This window comes from Stegostoma tigrinum, chromosome 4 (genome assembly GCF_030684315.1).
Source record: "Stegostoma tigrinum isolate sSteTig4 chromosome 4, sSteTig4.hap1, whole genome shotgun sequence".
Taxonomy (NCBI): domain Eukaryota; kingdom Metazoa; phylum Chordata; class Chondrichthyes; order Orectolobiformes; family Stegostomatidae; genus Stegostoma; species Stegostoma tigrinum.
Window position 1 is genome coordinate 90,460,889 of NC_081357.1, and position 13,776 is coordinate 90,474,664.

A 13,776-nucleotide genomic window follows, 5' to 3' on the forward strand; every position below is an offset into this window, starting at 1 on the left:
TCAGAGTTAGAGTGAGTGGTAGCCCTGTGAGTGTGATAAAGCAGAGAGGCAATAGATGCACTGATCAAAAGATCATTATCTTTCTTCCTTCAATGCTGAGCATCCTGCTTCATCCAGAACAAAGCACAAACCTGGACACTATCTGGATCCAGAATATTTGAGTGGTATGGCTTCCAGTGGCAGTTCAAAGAACAAAGAACAGTACGGCACAGGAACAAGCCCTTCAGCCAACCAAGACTGCTGGTACATGATGACTATCTAACCTAAAAACCTTTTGCCTGTATGCAATCCGTATCCCTCTACTCCTGCCTAATTATATATCTGTCAAGATGCCTTTCAAACATTGCAATTTTATCCCCATTTCCATCTCCTCTTCGCAGCCATTTACCACCCTCTGTATGAAAAACTTGCCTGTTGCATTTCCTTCAAACCTAGTAACTGACATTTCTCACCTGAGAAAAAAACTCTTTCTATCCATCCTATGCATGCATCTCATAATTTTGTAAACTTCTTTCAGGTCGTCCCACATCCATCGACATTCAAGTGAAAACAAAAACCATGTCTATTCAATCTCTCCTCATTGCTTATTCCCTCCAAACCAGGCAACATCCAGGCAACATTCATTTCTATACCATCTCCAAAGCAGGCAACATCCTTTTGGTAATGTGGTGACCAGAACTGCACAATATTCCAAATGTGGCCTCACTGAAGTTCTATTCAGCTGCAACGTGACTGACTAATTTTTAATCTCCGTGATTTGACCATCTTGCCATGTTGACTAGCTTATCTACATGTGTTACTACTTTCAAGGAACTGGACCTGCACACCTAATCCCTCTGTATTTTGATGCTACTAAGAGTTCTGCCATTTACTTCCCTCCCACATTAGAACTTCCAAAAAGCATCACCTCACATTTGCCTGGTTTAAATGCTTTTTGCCATGTCTCCAGCCTGTCTATATCCTGGTGCATCCTCTGGCACTCCTCACTATCCACACTCCTTCAATCTTTGTGTAATCTGCAAATTACTAGTCAGATCACCTACTTTCTCCTCCAAATCACTTTTTACATAGGTAGGGTTCCAGCACTGATCCCTGCAGAACACCACTGGTCACAGATCTCCAGTCAGAAAAACACCCTTTCCTCACTACTCACTGTTTTCTATCACTAAGTCAGTTCTGTATCCATGTTACACACTTACTATGGAGCTTGGAGCAGGGGCCTGTCGGGAAGCTGGTGAGTCACTGTTTTTAAATCTATAAAAAGCTTACCTCGAGTGTCAGTGCCTTCCATTTCTGGTTGCAGCAGCAGCACGAGCGGGAGCTTGGAGCAGGGGCCTGTTGGGAAGCCGGTGAGTCACTGTTTTTGAATCTATAAAAAGCTTACCTCGGAGCTATATAACTGATCGTTGTGTAAACCCGAGACCCTACCCCTGTAGGGCCTCCCACCCATCCACCTCCTCTAACCTTATACACCAGGGACAAATCAAGGTAAGCTTCTCTTTTTTTTTACCTTCTGTTTAGGGGATTAGCAGTGCAGGTAGAGGAATGTTCCACCTGCATGATGTATGAGGTGAGGGACGCCATTAGTGTCCCATCCAAATACATCTGCAGGAAGTGCACCCAACTCTTGCTCCTCCAAGGCTGCATTAGGGAACTGGAGCGGGAGCTGGATGAACTTCGGAGCATTCGGGAGGCAGAGTCAGTGATAGACAAGAGTTTCAGGAAAGTAGTACCTCCTAAGCGTGAAGAAAGCTGGGTAACTGTTAGAAGGGGGAAGAAGCAGTCAGTGCAGAGATCCCCTGTGGTCATTCCCCTGAAAAACAAGTATACCATTTTGGATACTGTTGGGGGGATGACTTACCAGGAGCATGCAGTAGGGTGCAGGTTTCTGGCACAGAGTCTGTCCCTCTTGCATAGAAGGGAAGGGGGGATAGGAAGAGAGTCATAGTCATTGGGGACTCAATAGTTAGAGAGACTGATAGAAGGTTTGCTGGGAACAAAAGAAACTCACGATTGGTGTGTTGCCTCCCAGGTGCCACGGTCTGTGATGTCTCAGATCGTGTCTTTGGGGTCCTGAAGGGAGAGGGTGACCAGCCCCAAGTCGTGGTCCACGTAGGCACCAATGACATAGGTAGAAAGAGGGATTGGGATGTCAGGCAGGATTTCAGGGAGCTAGGGTGGAAGTTGAGAGCGAGAACAAACAAAGTGGTCATCTCTGGTTTGTTACCCGTGCCACGTGATAGCAAGGCAAAGAACAGGGAGAGATTTCAGCTGAACACGTGGCTGCAGGGATGGTGCAGGAGGGAGGGCTTCAGGTACATGGACAATTGGGGCTCATTCTGGGGAAGGTGGGACCTCTACAAACAGGACGGTCTCCACTTGAACCAGTGGGGCACTAATATCCTGGGTGGGAAATTCGCTAGTGCTATTCGGGTGGGTTTAAACTAGCTAAGAAGGAGGATGGGAAACTGAGGTGTAGTCCTAGTACACAGGAGGTTGAGCATAGGGAGGACATGGTCAGGACCTCACTGTCACAGGAGTGTGCTGGCAGACAGCAAACTGGATTGAAGTGTGTCTACTTTAATGCCAGGAGTATCTGGAATAAGGTAGGTGAGCTTGCAGCTTGGATAGGTACCTGGGACTTCGATGTTGTGGCCATTTTGGAGACATGGATAGAGCAGTGTCAGAAATGGATGTTGCAGGTTCCAGGGTTTAGATCTTTCATTAAGGTCAGGGAAGGTGGTAAAAGAGGGGGAGGTGTGGCTTTGTTGGTCAAGGACAGTATAACGACGGCTGAAAGAACCTTTGAGGACTCATCTACTGAAGTGGTATGGGCTGAGGTTGCCGAGGAAGGTTTGTCGACTGAGTCAGTATGGGTGGAAGTTAGGAACAGCAAGGGAGCAGTCACCTCACTGAGGGTTTTCTACAGACCCCCAAATAGCAGTAGGGAGATCAAAGAACTCATTGGCCGGCAGATTGCTGAAAAGTGCAAACATAGTAGGGTTGTTGTTATGGGTGACTTCAACTTTCCCAATATAGATTGGAACTTCCTAGTGCCGATGGTTTGGATGGAGCCGTTTTTGTCAGGTGTGTTCAGGAGGGTTTCCTTACTCAGTATGTGGACAGGCCGATGAGGGGGAGGGCCATTTTGGATTTGGTGCTTGGCAATGAGCCAAGACAGGTGTCAGATCTCGTGGTGGGAGAACACTTTGGCGACAGTGACCACAACAGCCTCACATTTACCATAGCCATGGAAAGGGAAAGGAACAGTTACCAGGGGAAGATATTTAACTGGGGTAAAGGAAACTGTGATGCTATCAGACAGGAGTTGGAAAGTACAGATTGGGAGCAGTTGTTCCACAGAAAGGGCACAGCAGACATGTGGAGGCTGTTTAAGGAGCAGTTGTTGCGAGTGATGTATAGATTTGTTCCTCTGAGACAGGTAAGAAGGGGTAAGATTAAGGAGCCTTGGATGACGGGTACAGAGGTGCTTCTTGTCAAAAAGAAAAAGGCAGCGTACGTAAGGTGGAGGAAGCAAGGGTCTAGCACAGCTTTAGAGGATTACAGGCTTGCTCGGAAGGAGCTCAAAAGTGGACTGAGGAGGGCCAGGAAGGGGCATGAAAAAGGCTTGGCAGGAAGGATTAGGGAGAACCCGAAGGCATTTTACTTATAGGTGAGGAATAAGAGAATGATCAGGGACAAGGTAGGGCTGATCAGGGATAGCGTAGGGAACTTGTGTGTGGAGTCTGAACAGATAGAGGAAGCCCTAAATGAGTTTTTTGCTTTGGTTTTCACTAAGGAAAGGGACCTTGTTGTGAATGAGAACTTTGAGGAGCAGGAAAGCAGGCTTGAACAGATCAAGATTGAGGAAGTTGATGTGCTGGCAATTTTGGCAAACATTAAGATTGATAAGTCCCCAGGGCCAGACCAGATTTATCCTAGGTTGGTCCGGGAAGCGAGAAAGGAGGTTGCTAAGCCGCTGGCGAAGATCTTTGCTTCCTCACTCTCCACGGGAGTGGTACCGGAAGATTGGAGGGAGGCAAATGTTGTTCCTCTTTTCAAGAAAGGGAATAGGGAAATCCCTGGAAATTACAGACCAGTCAGTCTTACGTCTGTGGTTAGCAAGGTTTTGGAAAGAATTCTGAGGGATAGGATTTATGACTATTTGGAAAAGCATAGCGTGATTAAAGGGAGTCAGCATGGCTTTGTGAGGGGCAGGTCATGCTTTACAGATCTTATTGAGTTCTTTGAGCAAGTCACGAGACAGGTTGACGAGGGTCGAGCACAGGATGTGGTGTACATGGACTTCAGCAAGGCATTTGATAAGGTTCCCCACGGCAGACACATTCATAAAGCCAGGAGGTATGGGATACAGGGTGATTTGGCTGTCTGGATTCAGAATTGGTTGGCAGACAGGAGGCAGAGAGTGGTTGTAGATGGTAAGTATTCTGCTTGGAGGTCAGTGCTGAGTGGTGTCCCTCAGGGCTCTGTTCTTGGGCCTCTGCTCTTTGTAGTTTTTATAAATGACTTGGATGAGGAGGTTGAGGGGTGGGTTAGTATGTTTGCTGATGACACAAAGGTTGGAGGTGCCGTTGATAGTATCGAGGGCTATTGCAGGCTTCAACGACACATTGACAGAATGCAGAGCTGGGCTGAGAAATGGCAGATGGAGTTCAACCTGGATAAATGTGAAGTGATGCATTTTGTAAGGTCGAACTTAAATGCTGAATATAGGATTAAAGGCAGGATTCTCGGCAGTGTGGAGGAACAGCAGGATCTTGGTGTTCAAGTGCATAGCTCCCTCAAAGTTGCCACCCAGGTGGATAAGGTTGTTTAGAAAGCACATGGTGTTTTGGCTTTCATTAACAGGGGGATCGAGTTTAAGAGCCGCGAGGTTATGCTGCAGCTCTACAAAACCCTGGTGAGACCACACTTGGAATATCATGTCCAGTTCTGGTCGCCCTATTATAGAAAAGATGTGGAGGCTTTGGAGAGGGTGCAAAGGAGGTTTACCAGGATGCTGCCTGGACTGGAGGGCTTGTCTTACGAGGAGAGTTGACTGAGCTTGGACTTTTCTCTCTGGAGAGAAGGAGGAAGAGAGGTGACCTGATCGAGGTGTACAAGGTAATGAGAGGCATGCATAGAGTCGATAGCCACTTTTCCTCTGGGCAGGATTGACTGCCACGAGGGGTCATAGTTTTAAGGTGTTAGGAGGAAGGTATAGAGGAGACGTCAGAGGGAGGTTCTTCACCCAGAGAGCTGTGAGTGCATGGAATAGTTTACCGGTGGTAGTTGTGGAATCAGAGTCATTAGTGACATTTAAGCGACTGCTGGACATGCACATGGACAGCAGTGAATTGAGGGGAATGTAGGTTAAGTTATTTCATATTTGGATTAGGAATATTCCACAGCACAACATTGTGGGCCGAAGGGCCTGTACTGTGCTGTACTGTTCTATGTTCTATGTATGGATCCCATGTGACTTCTCCTTTTGTATCAGCTGCCATGATGGACTTTGTCTTTAGCCTTGCTGACATCTATTGCCCTGCCTTATCAATCATCTTTGTTACTTCCTCCAAAAACTCAGTCAGATTTGTGAGACATGACCTCCACGCTCAAGGACATAGTGCCTTTTTCCCAAATGTGAGTAAATCCTATTCCTATGAATCCTTTCCAACAATTTCCATATCACTGAAATAAGGCTCACTTACCCTTTCCCTAGCATCCCTCTTGCTCCTTATATTTGTATAAAACCCGAGAGATTTTCCTTAATCTTGTTTACTAAATAGCCTTTTTGGCCATTGTAATTCCTTGTATGACTTCATACCTGCTGTCACTGTATTCTTTGAGGGCTCTGTCTGTCTTCCTAAACCTTATGCATGCCTCCTTTATCGTTTTGATAAACTCTCAACTTTTCTTGTCATCCAAGATTCCCGACTCCTGCCATCCTTATCCTTCATTTTCACTGGAACATGCTGGTCCTGAACTGTAATCTACTGGCCTTTAAAAGATTCCCACATGCTGCTCTCTTTTTATAACATACTACAATTATAGACACCAATTTACCTTCAAACAACTGCTCCAATCTATATTCCCCAATTCCTGTTTAATATTGTAGTCATTAACCTTCCCCGAATTCAGTTTTTTTCACCCGAGGACTGCACTTACTTTTATGCATAAGTAACTTAAAACTTACAGAATTATGGTCACTGTTCCTGAAATGCTGTCTCAATGAAATTTTGATGACATGTCTGGGCTCATTCCCAAAACCGACTCTAGTATGGCCTCTTCCCTAGTTGGACAATTCAGATATTGTTACAAAAAAATGTTCTGAACACCTAACAAATAGTACTCCCCATCCAAGCCCCGGCACTAAGTGATTTCCAGGCCGTATGGGGGAAGTTAAAATCACTCACCACAACAACCCCATGGTTTTCAATTTTTGTCCACAATCTGTACACACATCTGTTCCTCTATCACATTCTGGCTTTTGGGAGACTTGTAGTACAATCCCATCAAAGCAATGGAAGGTCTACTCATATGGTCTCTCTGGATGACTCCTTGATGTGTTCTCCCTCGTCAGTAACTCAACTCCCTCACCTCTTTTTCATCCCTCAATATCTCACCTGAAACATTAAGCTGCCAGACCTGTCGGTGTCTCCACTGAGCTACAACATCATAGCTGTTTGTATTAATCCAAACTCTAAGTTCACCTGCCTTACCTGTCAAACTCCTTGCATTAGAAGAAAACTCTTCAAACCACCAGTCTCATTGTGTCCAATTAACCCTCCCCTGAGAGGCCATTCCTCTTGGTATCTAAAATAATACACCTGTTTGAGAGGGGATGGGCACAGGTGACTCCTGCACTGTTTGCCATGCTTGCTCATCTTCCTGGTGGTCACCTAACTCTTCTCTGTCTGTGTAGGCCTTACTGGTTTGTGACCAGTTCAGTAATTGTGCTACCAATGACATTCTCACCTCAAGGACACTCCATAGTGAGTCCGTCTGCAGCTCCATGCAACAAATCAGGAACTGCAGCTGATCATATTTCCTGCATACATAGTCATATAGTTGGGAAGTGTCCCTGATTTCCACATATTGCAGGAGAAGCATTCAACAGGGATGAGTTCTCCTGCCATTCCAAACCTAACTGACTAAATCAACGTTATTAACCACAGACAATAATCCAGGAATTGATCACACAATATTACCCACTCATCACCAAAATCAGGTCTGTCACTGCTGCTGCCTATTCCTAGCAGACCACAACTACAAAAATTATGTAAATAGGAACATAGGGAGTTGGAGTAGACAATTCACTTTTTGAGTCATGATGTCACCTTCAGAGCTTCACTCCTGGATTCAGTTCCGTGCTGTCACTGCTTGGACTGACCTTAGGACAATGAACTGCCTTCCTCTTTATCACCCCATCTGTCAGGCCTTCCAGGCCTCTGTCTGTGAAGCAGGGAGCAAGCTTCCCTTTCCTTTGGGTTGATCCTCACAGGGTGAGGGCCGGATCTTGGCTTGCAGCATCTAAAGTGATACAGCTGGACTTTAAACATGGCACCACTGGCGCACTTGCCAGATATTCCTGGCAGGAGTGGGTATTTCTGCCATTCCTGCTATATGATTCCATGCAAAGGGTGCCAAAGAGCCATGTTGCATGATTAAAGACATGAAGAAAAGAAAATCATATGAGAAAAGTCATTCTGTGCCATGGCAAATTGAGCTCCAGATCGAACATGTTAATTGCAAAGGAGAAAATTCTGCCCTTGTGTTTTGTTACCTCTTTGCAAAAAGATGGACAGTCCGTTCTATGATCCTCATACAGCCATATACCCAGCCTAACAAGATCAATATAGTATAATCAAGAAGGCAGCCAACAAAGTAAATGGGATATTTAAGGTGTGGAAAGACCAAAGTTTAGAAAAAAAAGATATTATGTAAAATGAATTACATCAGAAAACAAAACAATTTTCACCAAATATTTCATGTTATTAGCATTAAAGAGATATTGTTTAAATTTTAACCAGAACCAGTTTCGTGGTTCTACCATGTTAAAGGTTGACATTTTAAAGCATAATTCAATCATATAATGTCTTTATCCCTGAATGACATGAAAAACAGGTCAAGATGGCACACAGTATAGTGCATGTCTCTGCAAGACAATTAATGCTTTAATAATTCTAAAACTCTTCCTTGTAGCTTTTCATTATTATCTGTGACAAAAATACTGAAAGAAGAAATCTTTTTTATTAAGTGCTTCTATCTTACTGAGAGGCTTCAGGCTAATCCCTAATTAACAACCTGCTTTGAAAACTTAGCTTTCATTTTGAAAGCGGTGAATTCCACCAGAGATCTGTCTGAGACAATCCACAACATTCTGAAACAATCAGATATCTTCTTTAGAAAAAAATATCAATTTTACCTATCCCCCAAACTTAATGGGCGAAAACACTTCCAGGATTTGGATCTGGATCTGCATATTTACCAAAACTGAACAGTTCTTCCTTGAGCCGTATCCTGTCTGTGTACCATGTTTCATTGAATTTTATCCACCAGTTTTTGAAATATATTGTTTACACACTAATAGACTAGCAGAGGTAAATGCACTGTCTTTGCCCAGCTTCAGTAACAGAGGTAATGTCTGACAGAAAAAAGATGTACTGGACCAACTAACACTCCCACTCTGCTATGCTATAATGCCATTCCTGCCTTAGTGGGTAATGCTCTTGTTTCTTTACTTCAAGCTCAAGTCTCATCCCAGAGACTTGAACACATAATTCATGCTGACACTTCAATGCAGTGCAAAGGAAGTGCTACACTACCTGAAGTGACATGTTCCAGATGAGGCATTAAACCAAGGCTCTCTCACGTGAATGTGAAAACTATGCATTTATTTCAAAGAAAAATAAAAGGCAGGGAGTTTACCTGGCTAATGATTATCCCTCAAGCAATATCACTAAAATCAAATTAAATGGTTCAATTAAGTCTTTGCTGTACATCACATCTTAAAGTGTATACTGTATTTGCTGTGTTTCCTATTGTACAATAGTGACTGTAGTTCTGAAAATGTTTAACTGTTGGTAAAGAGTTTAGTATGAGCTGAGTTAAGGAAAGTGTTTTCTGAATCAACCTATTTTGTTCTTTGGCACATAATGGCATGTACACTCAAAAATAAATTGCTTTTGTTTTGCACCTAACATAGCAATATTTTCCATGTACTTCAGACAACAAGGTGCAGAGCTCGATGAACACAGCAGGCCAAGCAGCATCAGAGGTGCAGGAAAGCTGATGTTTCGGGTCCAGACCCTTCTTCAGAAATGGGGGAGGGGAACAGGTTCTGAAATAAATAGGGAGAAAGGGGGAGGCAGGTAGGAGATGGATAAAGGAGAAGATAGATGGAAAGAAGACAGACAGGTCAAGGCGGCAGGGTTGGAGCTAGTAAAGGTGAGTATAGGCGGGAAGTTGGGGAGGGGATAGGTCAATCCCAGGAGGACAGACAGGTCAAGAAGGTGGGATGAGGATAGTCGGTAGGAGATGGGGGTAGGGCTTGAGGTGGTAAGAGTGGATAGGTGGGAGGACAGGTTAGGGAGGCAGGTACAAGCTCGGCTGGTTTTGGGATGCGGTCGGTTGGGGGGATATTTTTGAAGCTTGTGAAGTCCACATTGATACCATTGGGCTGCAGGGTCCCCAAGCGAAATTTGAGCTGATGTTCCTGCAACCTTTGGGTGGCATTGGTTTTGTGGAACCAAGCGGAGGCTTGGGGATGACTTTGTGGAACATCTACACTCGGTTCGCACCAAACAACTGCACCTTCCAGTTGCGAAACATTTCAATTCCCCCTCCCACTCCTTGGATGACATGTCCATCCTGGGCCTCCTGCAGTGCCTCAATGATGCCACCCAAAATTTGCAGGAACAGCACCTCATATTTTGCTGGGAAGCCTGCAGCCCAATCGTGTCAATGTGGACTTCACAAGCTTCAAAATCTCCCCTCCCCCCGAACGCATCCCAAAACCAGCCCAGCTTGGACCCACCTCCCTAACCTGTCTTCCCACCTATCCACTCCTCCCACCCCCATCTCCTACCTACTAGCCTCATCCTGCCCCCTTGACCTGTCCGTCCTTGCCGAACTGACCTATCCCCTCCTCACCTACACTCATCTTTACTAGCTCCTGCCTCCTTGATCTGTCTGTCTCCTCTCTACATGTCTTCTCCTTTGTCCACCTCCTGTCCACCTCCCCCTTTCTCCCTATTTATTTCAGAATCCCCTTCTTCTTCCCCATTCCTGAAGAAGGGTCTGGACCCGAAACATCAGCTTTCCTGCTCCTTTAATGCTGCTTGGCCTGCTGTTTTCATCCAGGTCTACACCTTGTTGTATTAGATTCTCTAGCATTGGCAGTTCCTACTATCTCTGTTCCATGTACTTTACAGGACAGCAGTCAAAAAAAAGTTTGGTGCTGAATTACAAGATTAGAATCTTAGAATCAAAAACTGGCCAAAACCATACATTTGAAGAAGCTTTATAAAAGAAATATAGGAACACAGGAACTCAGCCCCTCAAGTCTTTTCTTTCATTCATTGACAATATGGCTGATCTGAGTTCGAACTCAATATACCTGCCTTTGCCTCATATCCCTTAATATCTGTGTTTAACAAAAAATAATCTATCTCAGATTTTAAATTGATATTAAGATGTGGAGAGATTTCCAGAAAGAACTACAGTGTTTTAGGACCAAACAGCTAAAAGTATGGAGCAATGAAAATCAGGAATGTACAAGAAGCCAAAATTGGAGGAACACAGAGACCTGAAACAGATGTAGGACCAGAGGAATTTACTGAGATAGGGAGGAGCAGAGGCTATGGAGGGATTTAGAGATAAAGATGTGAATTTTAAAATTGAGGCATTGCCTAACTGGTAGACAAATATAGAAGTGATCATGAATAGAATACTTTATTGCATAGAGGAATAAGAAGGTAATTTGTAAGTATAAGTTAATACAAATGTGTTAGTTTTGTTGGTGAAGTATGCCAATTGATTCAATTAACAGTGACTAAATTGTAGTTCAGTACGAGGAAGATTAAGGTACAGAATTTAGCTCAGATCTAAAAACTACACAGAATCAACCAAATACAAGAATATCTTCCTCAATAATAATTATTTTATTTTACTGTTACAATTCTATCATTGCTTGTAGTCAAAATTTTCATCATTAACAGAACAGTAACTTGATTTCAGAATTTGCATTAAATGGGTTATTGAATTGAATTAGCTTTATTATTTTAGAGCCGTAGAGTCATAGAGTTATATAGCCCTTTGGCCCAAACTAGTCCATGCTGACCATGGTGCCCACTGAGCTAGTCCCAGTTGCTTGGATTTGGTCCATATCCCTCTAAACCCTTCCCATCCTTGTACCTATCCAAATGTTTTTTCAATGTTGCTATTGTACTTCTCTGCCAGCTTATTCTGTATACGCAGTACTCTCTGCATGAAGAAGTTGCTTCTCAGGTCCTTCTTAAATTTTTCCGATCTCATCTTAAATCTATGACCTTTAATTTTCAATTCCCCATCCCTAGGAAAAAGTCTATATGCATTTGTCCTATCTATGCCCCTCATGATTTTATACACCTAATAAGGTTACCCTTCATTCTCCTACTTTCCAAGGAATAAAGTTCAATACTGGCTAACCTCGCCCTATAATTCAGGTTTACTAATCCTGGAAACATCCTCGTAAATCTCCTTTTCACACTTTCTTGTTTACCTATGTCTTTCTTATAACAGGATGACAAAAACTGTCCACAATACTCCAAGTGCGGCCTCACCAATGATAGTAATATAACATCCCAACTCCTATATTCAATGCTCCAACTGATGAAGGCCAGCATGAAAAAATGCCTTCTTCACCACCCTGTTTACCTGAAACGACACTTACAACAATCTATGTACTTGTACTCCTAGATCCCTCTGTTCCAAACGCTCGTCAGGACCTTACCATTTACTGTATAAGTCCTTCTTGATTTGACTTTCCATAGTGCAACACCTCACACCTCTGTGCTATCAACGATGCCTCCTAGTTTTGTATCATTGGCAAACTTACTAATCATGCCTTGTGTATTCACGTCCAGATCATTTATGTAAGTAACAAATAACAAAGGTCCCAGCACCGACCCCTGTGGCACACCACTACTCATAGGCCTCCTGTCCGAGAAACAACCTTCAACAGTCATCCTCTGCTTCATACTATCAAGCCAATTTTAAATTCAATTGCCTAGAACTCCCTGGATACCATGCAACCTAACATGTATAACTAGCCTGCCATGAAGGACCTTGTAGAAGGCCTTACTAAAGTCCATTTGGACAAAATCCACTGCCCTACCCTCATCCATCCTCTTGGTTATCTCTTCGAAAAACTCTAAAAAAATTGTCAGACATGACTTTTGACAATCCTTAATTAGATCTTGATGATCCAAATGTTGGTCGATCCTGTCCCTCGGTATCCTGTCAAATAATTTGCGTCCTACTGATGTCAGGTTCACTGGTCTGTCATTCTTTGGCTTGTCTTTGCTACCTTTCTTAAACAATAGAACAACGTTAGCCATCCTTCAGTCTTCCAGAATGTCACCAGTGGCTAAAGATCTCTGCACGGGCCTCTGCAATTTCTTACCTAGCCTCAAGTATGGACATGATCAGGCCCAGGCATTTATCCACCTGAATTCATAGAATCCATAGAAACCCTACAGTGTGGTAGCAAGCCATTTGGCCTATCAAGTCTACATCAAACTTCTGGAGACAATCCCACCCATACCCATCCCCTACCCTATCACTGCAGTTCTCACCATAGATGCAGTGGGCAATTTAGCATAGCCAATGCACCTAACCTGCACATGTTTGGACTGTTGGAGGAAACCGGAGCATTTGGAGGAAACCCATGCAGACACAGGGAGAACGTGCAAACTCCACACAGACAGTCACACTTTAAGGCTGCAAACGCCTTTCTAGTTCCGGCTGTGAACATTTAATTCTTTTTGTTTACTAGTGATTTAGAAAGTCAAAAAGTTTGCTAGTTTTCTTGGCATTTTTGTGGAAAATCTGTTTTATTGAGTTCAATTCAGTATTACAAGAACACAGCCTTTGTTGAACTCAATTGACTGAACACTAATATGCAACTTCAAAGATTAAAATATGTCCATTTGTTTTTTAATCAGCTTTTGAGTAGTATGGCAGTATGGGTTCCTATTTTCTTGACATTTTAGATGTGGTAATGTAAATATAATGTACAACATAATGTACACCTGGTTAGCAACTAGGATTAAAGCAGTTCACTCTTGCTCTGTACTTTGCTGGGTCTGCCTCTGGGTCATGTAATCTTTCTTTCCTTTTCCTATTGTTAACACGCTTTGTACATGTTTAAACAGTTAACATCCTGCCCTTGACATTATGCCATGTAATATCACATGCAAATACTTTCATCTGCTATTTGCAGTGGATGTGCCCACACAGTTGAGACAAACAGGTTTGGTGTCTGCACTTGTTAAACAAACTTACAGTCATACTGCACCATAAATTAACTGAAATATGGCAAGACCTTTCACAGGAGCGTTACATTAAAAAATTGACAACATGTCATACAAGACGATATTAGGTTAGATGACCCAAAGTTGTATCAATAGTTATGTCAATTAAGACAAATCTTCAAGGAAGAAAATGAGATAGAGAAGTCTAGGGAGGGTATTCTGGAGTTTAGGGCAATTGAATGCATAGACCCCAAAGGTG

The 13,776-nt window shown here is 43.4% G+C and overlaps 1 protein-coding gene across 1 annotated transcript in view; it reads left to right on the forward strand.

The window, feature by feature from the left end:
- The first annotated feature begins 1,307 nt into the window (after positions 1-1,307).
- lgsn (lengsin, lens protein with glutamine synthetase domain) overlaps positions 1,308-13,776 on the forward strand; it is a 73,013-nt gene continuing 60,544 nt past the window's right edge. The window contains exon 1 of the mRNA XM_059645526.1: positions 1,308-1,349. The gene's annotated coding sequence lies outside the window, so the exon portion shown is untranslated. The remainder of the gene's footprint in view (positions 1,350-13,776) is intronic.